Raw genomic sequence first — 10,267 nt, forward strand, 5'->3', positions numbered from 1 at the left:
ATAACTTAAAAACTAACAATAGTTTGAATTTCTGTCTGGAAAAGACGTATTTGATGTTCTCCCGACGATGTTTTGATGCGCTGATGACTACTGAATGGACCTGTCAGTCAAAGTAAGTAACTACGTCATCGCGTAATGCATTGTCTATGGGGAACTCCCAGACTCTCCTTTTGGAGAGTCTGGCTGTTGCGAGGCTAGCTATTGGCTGCCAACGGTCATGTGCAACTGCAGGGATACATGGGAGAATGTGGTCGGAGCCTCCCGAAATACAGCACACGAAGAACAACACAGCCGGCTGGTATCAGTTTAGTTGGCCACGCCCAGGGGCGGTTTTTATAAACTGGGGGCTCCCCACAAAGGTAGTAAAAGAGGCCCCCCCATGAGCGCGCGTGAAAAATAGGTATGCGTGAAAAAACAGTATGCGCGCGCGCGAAGTGCAGGAATTAAAAATGCCACCCTCCAACTCAATACCTATTCTGAAAAAGTGATGATTTAGCATGACAAGACAATGAACTTGACAAGACAATGAAGAGCAGAGGCAGAGGAAGCCTATTTGTTGTCATTATGGTTGGTTTTAAATACCTAACCACAATCATTTTGGATCTATTTGATTAATTTAAGAAGAGTACAGTAAGGTAAGTAAGGTAATCAAAGGTATATAGAGTAGGCCTATATGTATATTTTTATACAGGACATATTTGATGCAGGACAATAATTATTTTAATAACAATAAGGGAATATCAGTGGATAATAATAATACTTTAAAATGATATTTTTACAATTCCTTTTTAATTATTATTTTTCAAAATTTAGATAAAATTAAAGCTGCAAGCAGCAATGACCGGGACCTCGCAGCTCTACCCACGTCACAAGGGGCAACAGCCAATCAGAAGAGGGGACGGAACTAAGTTAAACCAATTAAGGTGAAGGACTCTTAATGAAGTCATATGACACCAGCCACAAGTCTGTATGACAAACGGTTCATGAGATATAGAGGCACTTCCTGTTTGGCAAAGGGCACTTCCTGTTTGGCGAAGGAAGCGCCAATTAAGGTTAAGGACTCTTAATCAAGTCATATGACACCAGCCCCGAGTCTGTACGACAAACGGTTCATGAGATATAGAGGCACTTCCTGTTTGGTGAAGGGCACTTCCTGTTTGGCGAAGGAAGTTTGATCTCTGTGTGAAACCTATTGACTCCAGTGAGCAGTTGGTCAATTCTTTAAAAAATCATAACTTTTGACAGGAATGAGCTAGAGACTTACTTTTTTTTCTAAATGCTCAGAATAATGAGCCCAGCAGGGGGCCCCCTCTGCCTAGGGGCTCTACGCAGTTGCGTAGTCTGCGTAGAGCAAATGCCCGCCCCTGGCCACGCCCCCCTGCAACTTTATCATCAATTTTAACATAAATGGGACCATATTTTCACAAAATGCATATCATCGTGATTGAAAGGCAATTTTTAACTAACGATGGAACCATAAAGTATTTATGAAAATGTTAATTAAGGTTAGAAAACGAAAGGGGAAAATTAATGGGGTCCAATGGAGAACAATTCTTTTTGCGATCGGCCGGGGGGGAAAACAGGACAACTAGCGGCCAATCATAGGAAGTTTTAGTTCCGTATTGGAATAATTTTAAATCGGCGGAACTATGCCCCTGTCTATACCAGGTAAATAGGAGCTCACAGGGGCAAATCAACTCCCTTCACACTCTACTACAGCATCCCATCTGATTTATACTCATGAACCAAAAATAGCTGATCTACAAGCTCACAACGCATTACGTCACAATGCATTGTGAGTTTGTAGATCTGCCATTTTCAGTGTGCGACTCCGTCATCCAAGGAATTGTATAGGGACTGACTGTCACACTTTTATTTATTCCCCGACTCTCTCCTCCCCTCCAAAGACATGACATGCCAGAGGAGGGAGGGGAAAAAAGGCGCTTAAAAATGCAGACACACAGAACAATAAATGTTCCAATAAGGATTGTAATATCAAAACAGAATGTTTCCATGGAACATAAATTTTGGCGCGTCATTCACGGTGCCGTTGTTTTTATTTATTCATTCTCTTTACAACCGAGCAGATGTCTGGAGGGCAGACCACAATACAGTTTATAGGGGAAAAGAAAAAGGGGAGGAGAGTCAGGAGACAAGACAGAAACAAGGTGGAAAGTCATAACTGTTGAGAAGCCCATGGCGTATTGCTGCCCCCTACTGTAGTAACGGCGGTACTCACATTTACTCTATCAAAGCCTCCATATTATAATCCTTGATAGGTTGAATACTGTCAGTAAGCTACTTACACAAAACTATTACTGTAGGTTCTATAGCCCGGAGTCTCACAGACACGTGTGTGTGTGTGTGTGTGTGTGTGTGTGTGTGTGTGTGTGTGTGTGTGTGTGTGTGTGTGTGTGTGTGTGTGTGTGTGTAAATAATGCATGAGTGTGTATATGGAGGGATTATTGTACATGTTACGTGGGAGAGGTGCATCAGTACACATTCAGTAGTTAATATACATATTAAGTATGCCAGTGCTTATATAAATATATATACTTTGTGCATGTATGAAGTTGATAACTCGAAGAATTTAATGGCCTGGTTTGCTGCTCTGCAATGCATGTAGGTCTATAGGCTCATGCCTACAGTGAGGGCAATGTGACACTCGTGCCAATACGGGCCTGAAATTGAATCTGACACTAAGGGAGTATAATTAAGCAAGCTTTTGAGTGAATAACATATATGTATTCTGATGTATTCACTTCCCCACTTAAATTAAATGGTGTGTGTGTGTGTGTGTGTGTGTGTGTGTGTGTGTGTGTGTGTGTGTGTGTGTGTGTGTGTGTGTGTGTGTGTGTGTGTGTGTGTTGCACGCCTGTATAGGCAGGGGGTTAGAATGATTGGAGAGAATGTAACAGTCTCCAGGGGATGAGAAAGACAGTAAACTAAGCCATGAGAGAAAATCAGATCACCTTGAATTTGCATAAACAGTCTTCAAATGGCTTGCGCAGAGGGTATAAGTGTTAGCCATCCAAGCCTGAATAACTCCCAGCCGTGGATTAGTATTGGGTTCAGCCAGGTCATTTAACACTTAAAGACAGGCCCCGGGGAGCCTATTCATGTTGGACAAATTGTTTTGCCTCTGTGGCAGCTCTGCTCTCCACCAGGGCGCTGGGGGACTTCAGAGGAGCAATTTGCCGCCTGTAGTAAGGGACGCTTTGCACCTTGCTCCCTCCCGCTCAGAAAGCAGAGCCACATCAAAAATACAAAAAATGACACGGAGCGCAACATCAGCACCAATTACAAAAGAAATAGTCCCCGCTTGGGTTGGGGGTCCCGAGGATGGGCTAAAGACACTGGGAATAATAAGTGAACACTGAACAGTTTTGGCGTCCTGCCATTCGCTTCCAGGGAAGCAGCGAGACCTGGAGCACGGAGATGAAAAATGGAACGTGGATCGAGATGCCAATGTAATGCGTAAACTTAAGCAGAGGTGGACAAAACTTTGGCAGGTTGGGAAGTGACTTAAGATATTGTGAACAAATTATGCAGATATGGGTTACAGGGTGTATGTGCATGCGTGTGTGCATGTGTGTGTGTATTTGTGTGTGACCTGGAGAATATTGCCCCGTGTTGGCTTGCATTGTTTGGTTTTGCAACATGGGGGACAGCAAAGGTAGGGACACCTCTGCATCAAAAAGGTTCCCAGCAAGCACGTCCAGGACCTGGACCAATCAGTGATGTCTCGATTGGGGCCAGATCACAGCCCATATGGGGATGATCTTGACGTCATTACCAGGACGTCATATGGACTTTTTTGTTTGACAGGATTTATGTTGGTTGAAATCAGGTGATATTCTAGGCCAGATAAATATCATAACTAGTTAGATATGTCCCAGAATATAACCTTTTATGCACATATTTCAACTAACATTACAAACAATAACAATAATCCTGTGAAACAAAAAAGTCCATATGACGTCCTGGTAATGACGTCAAGATCATCCCCATATGGGCTGTGATCTGGCCCCAATCAAGACGTCACTGATTGGTCCAGGTCCTGACGTGCTTGCTGGGTTAAGGAGCATCTAAATATAATTTTATGTAACCTATATACTGCATAAACAATCTTTTCTGCTTTTCAGTGGTCCAGTGAACAGGAACGACAAGTGGTTATCAGAATGCAGTGAGCTCGAATGTGTGTAGCCTGGCCCTACACTGTAAAATATCAGTTTGTAACATTAAGAATTAAATGAACACTCCAAATAAATGTTACAGGGTAGTAGCGTACTCTTCCAGTTTCATTAGGCCGAGCTCGGAATGATTCCCACACCGCTTCCAAAGTTTCTCTGGACTCCACTTGCATCAGGTGAGCCAACATCGCTTCTGGTCCAAAGCAGTGATTATCATCCCTGCAGAAAAAGCAATCGGAAACAAAAACGCATCCCCAACTGAATACAGTACGACTATAAAATAGATTTGTTGCGAACTAATTATGCATTTCCCATGCAATTTATAACACAACGACGCCTGCAGTAACACTTAACTTCTGGAGCTTGATTAATGGCACCATGCTGAAGCTGTATAAGCCTAGAAATAGGAGCAGTGGTGGAGGAGAAGCTCACATCGCCAGCATCAGCAGTCTGGACTTGCTCCCTCTGTCACACCGCTCACACACTCGCTACCCATAAAAGTAAAATGCTGCAGGTTTGGAAAACAGCCTTGTCCTGTTTGTCAGAGGGCTTGTCGTAAATAGCCTGTGTGTATGTGTGTGTGTGTGTGTGTGTGTGTGTGTGTGTGTGCGTGTGTGTGTGTGTGTGTGTGTGTGTGTGTGTGTGTGTGTGTGTGTGTGTGTGTGTGTGTCAGTGTGTGTGTGTGTGTGTGTGTGTGTGTGTGTGTGTGTGTGTGTGTGTGTGTGTGTGTGTGTGTGTGTGTGTGTGTGTGTGTGTGTGTGTGTGTGTGTGTCGGGCCCCAGGGGACAGCGCCATGGGGACGGATCTCATCACCACAGAGGCACTTCATCTGGGCACCGGCCACACAGCAGGCAAGGAAATCGTTTTGCAGAATGTAGCATAGCCACAAACGCTAGCACAGCACAGTGTCCAAAGTGTGTGTGAGTGCACTGCAGTGATTGAAGCCATTGCAACACTTTGTCCACAAACATCATTTCATTTTGTGAAAATGCTGGAAATAGTGTGTTTTTTATAAAGTTAACTTTTAGACAGCACTGATCTGTTTCTTTTTTTAAACTTAATCATTTCAACCAAGGATGAGGTTGAAGAATAGTCTATGATAGGTACGTTGAATGAGAAGGACAATCGTATTATTTTCAAAATACTGGTTGCAAGACCAATCAATACCTTCCAACTATTTCCAACAATACTGTCCTTTGGAATAGGGCACAATTTAATGTGTTTTCATATACAGTACAATAGTAGGAAAATATCCTGATTCAAGTTACCAATTGAATAGATGACATGGAGCTGCATGTCATATTAATAGCCTACATTCTCAATATTGCGATATTGCTTGCCATCGATGAATTGTATTATCTAATTTCGTCTATCAAATGTGCCATCTACAGTATATTGTGTCACAAGTTCCGCAGCACAATTACACAATGATTTGTACATTTGCTCTTCTCTCATCCTTATTTTGTCGTTGTAGTTTTAGTCTCATTGCTTTGGGAGAATATGTCACTCAACTCCATGTGAATCATGGAGCAGGTTAAGACCGCAACACTCCTTTTCTGTGCATGATTGTCGATAATATCAGATAATAATTCAAAGCACTCTGTGTAGTTGAGTCAAATGATTCAAATTGATTTATAGTTCTGCAAGGTAATGACATGGTAGAAGCAGGCTTCACTGGTCCCATAACATGAAACTGCTCAAATTGCATTATTGGCTAGTGCTAAAACAATACTGGCGCAGATTATTTATTTATTATTTCTCTGCATCGATATAGTGCAGTTGAAAACCCAGGAACAACATTTCTGCCAATGTGGTTAGCTGTGACTTTCACAATTTGCAATAAAGAACAATAACAGAAATGAGATAAAATAGTCAGTGACTCTGGTCAGGTTCTTCGTTCACACTGTGACACTTTGTGAGCTTGTAGATTGTCTACTTTTGGTCTGTGACACCAGCGGTATAAATCAACCTCAATTCTCAATTTCCACTAACTCCTATTCAGTGTAAAGCCACTAGATATTCCAAGCATGCTTCAATATTCATTGGGTTACACAGTGCCACAGCCCCATGTAAGGAGACAATTAACTTTGTGCTTACACTTTCAGAAATGTGATGTAATCTATGAGAAATGTCATAAAAGAAGGTGCTAAAGAAGCAAGAAAGAGGACAACTTCTGACTAAACTTGGGAACAATTTACTAATCTGACTTAATAGCGCTCCATTGACTTGGGGCCCAGATTGAAATCAGCATTAACATGGCGACGGCACAATCATTTGCTTCATAATGAAGCGAGGAGCTTGAACCCAGCTGCCACAGGAAGAGGAATCTGACAGAGGCAGAGCCATTCGAAATGAACCGTGCCGACATGAGCTGCTGCTTATTCAAGAACGACACCATCTGACTATCACCCCGATGTAGCAGCCACAATTGCTTCTGCTTTCGCACTATAGGAGCAGGCATTTCCAGACTAAATGAAACCATTGGAGAACATCCCAATAAAAAAGAGTTGTCTGCACGCGTGCATCTGCCTCTGATTTGTAGTTAGACGTACAAAGGTGTTGAGCCCCAGAAACACCAGATCTACAAACTCATCCGCGATGCCTTGTGAGCTTGTGGGTCTGCTATTTTCAGTGTACAACACCATTGTACGACAACATATAAATCAAGCATTATTATAAGAGGATTAAGAGCATAATCATAAATACTTAAGGTCTCGGAGGAAGACGATATTCTGCCAGCAGCACTAATGCAAATTGGACTGTTTTCTCAAGGTGTACAGCACTCGGAATATTGCTGATGTCTACTTTCCACGTGTAAACAGACACTCTATCTACTTGTCTTCCTACACCAAAGTGGTGTGCGGTTTACTGTTGTTAAAATGACACAGCATGAGTTTATTTGAAATCTACAACTACACAGTTTCCCTTTTTTCGATTTCCACATCCCAACAACCAAAAGTACAAAACACTACACCTCGGAATCTGATTCCCACTATTATTGCCTGTAGAACATTAGCACAATGTAATCCCGAGATATTAAGAGTTGTCACTGGGGTTTTCAGCGGCGGCAGAAATGACAACCTCTTAAAGATCTGCCGGGTACAGTCAGTCACCATCAACAGATGGTGAGGGCGGCGCTGCCTTTTTTCCCCCCAGGGCCAACACAGTAAAATTGAGCGTGTGAAATCTGTCACAATCTCTGGTGGCAAATGTCGCACAGTTCCTGCAAATGCTAATGAAGCTCATGTGAGGTCCAAAATACAGGGGAGGGGCAGATAGGGAGAAATGGAGTGGAGTCCAATTTAAAAAATGACACCGTGTGACAAAAATCATCCTTCTAAAGGGCATTGAATTTCCCTGGCCTGTGGACAACCATTCGCAAATGAGCGTAGCTCAAAAGATGCCAGTGACATTCAGGTTGCCATTGTGACCGTCTCCTTTGAGACTCACTACCCACCAAATTCCATCAGAGGTTTTGTTAAAACCTGGCCTGCCTTTGCTGGCACACGATGGGCCTCATTAGATGGAAGTGCAGTGATTTAGTTAATTACATCGAACAGCTTTTGACTGAAATTAGTTTAAAACATTGTGAAGCTCACACTGTACTTTAAAAGAATACCACTCAGCTGGAATAGAGCTGGAAACAGTGCCCTGGCTGGCTATAAAGGTTCCATCAAAAGAAGAGGACAGATTTCATTCTAATTTGCTAATGAACATGCACATTAGCCCTAGCAAACAACATTATGCTCATGGTGCCTCGTTTACTTGTCATTAGCACACGTTTTAGTGTTCAGATCGGTTTACATTTCAGTTCAGTCCATATGGAGTTGGCTTGGGAACCAAAGTCCAAGTCTATCATGGGCCTCCATATGCCTTCTTTGGGATCTCCCCGCCAGAAGTCTCCATAGACTTCCATGTAATCTATAGTGCACAGATCATGCACGCCCATGCACAGATCATGCACCATGTTTGTGCAGTTTGTTCACAGCTTTCAAACAAAAAAATCCGATTGGAAATCCGTTCAGGCATTCTTGAGATAATAGCCATTATGTTTTACATGTTATGTAAGCAAAGATGGCTGCCCTGTATGAAAGATGGGGTTGTATGGGGGTGGAACATGCAAAATCGCGATTGAAATCATGTTCACTAGATTTAATGGGGTCCAAAAAAGTCAAACTCGTCATAAGCAGAGTGGACACATAAATATAACTCGTCAAACTCGTCATAAGCAGGGGATGAGTTAAGGTGGAAAAGAGTAAAAACTGGATTTCCACATGGGAATTAATAGTTTCACCTAGGTCGTCTTCATGTATGACCACACACAGCTCCAACGTCACCAAGAATCGGCCTAAAGGGACAAGGTCAGATCGCTGACAAAATGGTGTCAGGAGAACAAACATCTATCTATCTTCTATCTATAGATTAGGCAAATATGTGTGTACGCCCATAGCCAACCACAGGCCACGCAAATGAAATGACGTCATAATATCATGACGGCATATAAGGCATATAAGGGCCACGAGAGGGGCTGTCTATGCCGTAGCCAATCAGATGGGAATAAACAGCATACTGTATGTCGGATAAGCTTGAGGATTGGTGGATTGGTGAGCTTCACATGACATTTTGGCCAAATAGACTAAAAATGGGCCAATCTCCAATACTGGTCAAGTCTCACGTGACATCATAATAATATCTTACTATAAAATGGGAGGAGCGGGCGCAAACCTCTCGTATTATAAACTCAGATGTCCTCTGCAGTTCATTGGAGCGAGAGCCATGCCTCCTAATGCATACATGCCCCATACACGTATGCCTATTGAAGCAGAAGTTTCGCTACAATTAAAACTCAAACTAACTCACTGAATTCTCAACCGAGTTTCACGTGGCTTGGTTTGTTATAAATGTCAGACATGCATTTCTGTTATCTTACATTACACCTTATCTTACTACTTAGATAGTAGTCTCTCAAGAACAGCCTCAGAGAACGCTACCGATAGGTGTCGCCCTTTCTTCTTTGACGATGGGTTCCCAGATTGCTTAGATAGTAGTCTCTCAAGAACAGCCTCAGAGAACGCTACGCCGACCGATAGGTGTCGCCCTTTCTTCTTTGACGATGGGTTCCCAGATTGCTTAGATAGTAACAGAAGTGCTTATAAAACAAAAAACAAAAGAATGTCTGAGGCACTTCTATACTTCTATATAACTCAGCAGTGGTGGAAAAAGTACTAAATTCTTTTTAGGTAATGTAGAAATACCTTTCAAGTAAAAAAAAGATATATACAAAATTACAGTATTTGTCTATGAAAATGTAGTGGAGTGAAAATCAAGTTAAGAACTCAAGTAAATGTACTGTGTGTTGTGGGCTTGTGGCAAATTTTCTGGTAATGGTTATGTTAACTAATGGATATTTTGATTATCGCGATATCGTAAATTGCAATTTCTTTAATCACAATAATCGTGACATGAAATTTTCATATCCTCCTCTGGTCATTCTATAATGGCATAATTGAGAGCATGTACAGTAGACGCGCTGCAACACCCTTGACCGCAAAGCACGACAGAGGGTGGTGCGGAACTGCGGATGACCCAGTGCATCATTGTACGTGAGCTTTCCTCCTCCCTCCAGGTCATATACGAGAAGCGATGTGTAGCCAAGGCTGACAGAGGATCATCAAGGACACTCACCACCCTATAGCCACAATTTGTTTACACCACTGCCGTGGCCAGGCAGTTTCAAAAACCTCCAAACTCTGGTGCAGTTTGCACCCGTCAAACTGCATTGTTGAACAAGTCCTTACGCCAAGAATTGACTTTGTTAAATCATAGGTTTTTTAGAAGTGTAAAGAAGTGGGTGAAATTAGTTTTTGTGCAAACACAATTCTTTTGTTGTTTTCAGTAAGGGGGATCAAGAAAGGGGGGGAGAGCAAGGAGAACACTAACAGTAAAGAAACATGTCAAAGAGAACAAAATAAAAGTAAGATAATACATTAGGCATATATATACACATACTGTAGCACAAAACCAGCTGGTACAGTATGCACATTGTACAAGTAAAAAGCCATAATGGCGATTAG

Source organism: Nannobrachium achirus, assembly GCF_963921795.1.
Source record: "Nannobrachium achirus genome assembly, chromosome: 13".
NCBI classification, from domain to species: domain Eukaryota; kingdom Metazoa; phylum Chordata; class Actinopteri; order Myctophiformes; family Myctophidae; genus Nannobrachium; species Nannobrachium achirus.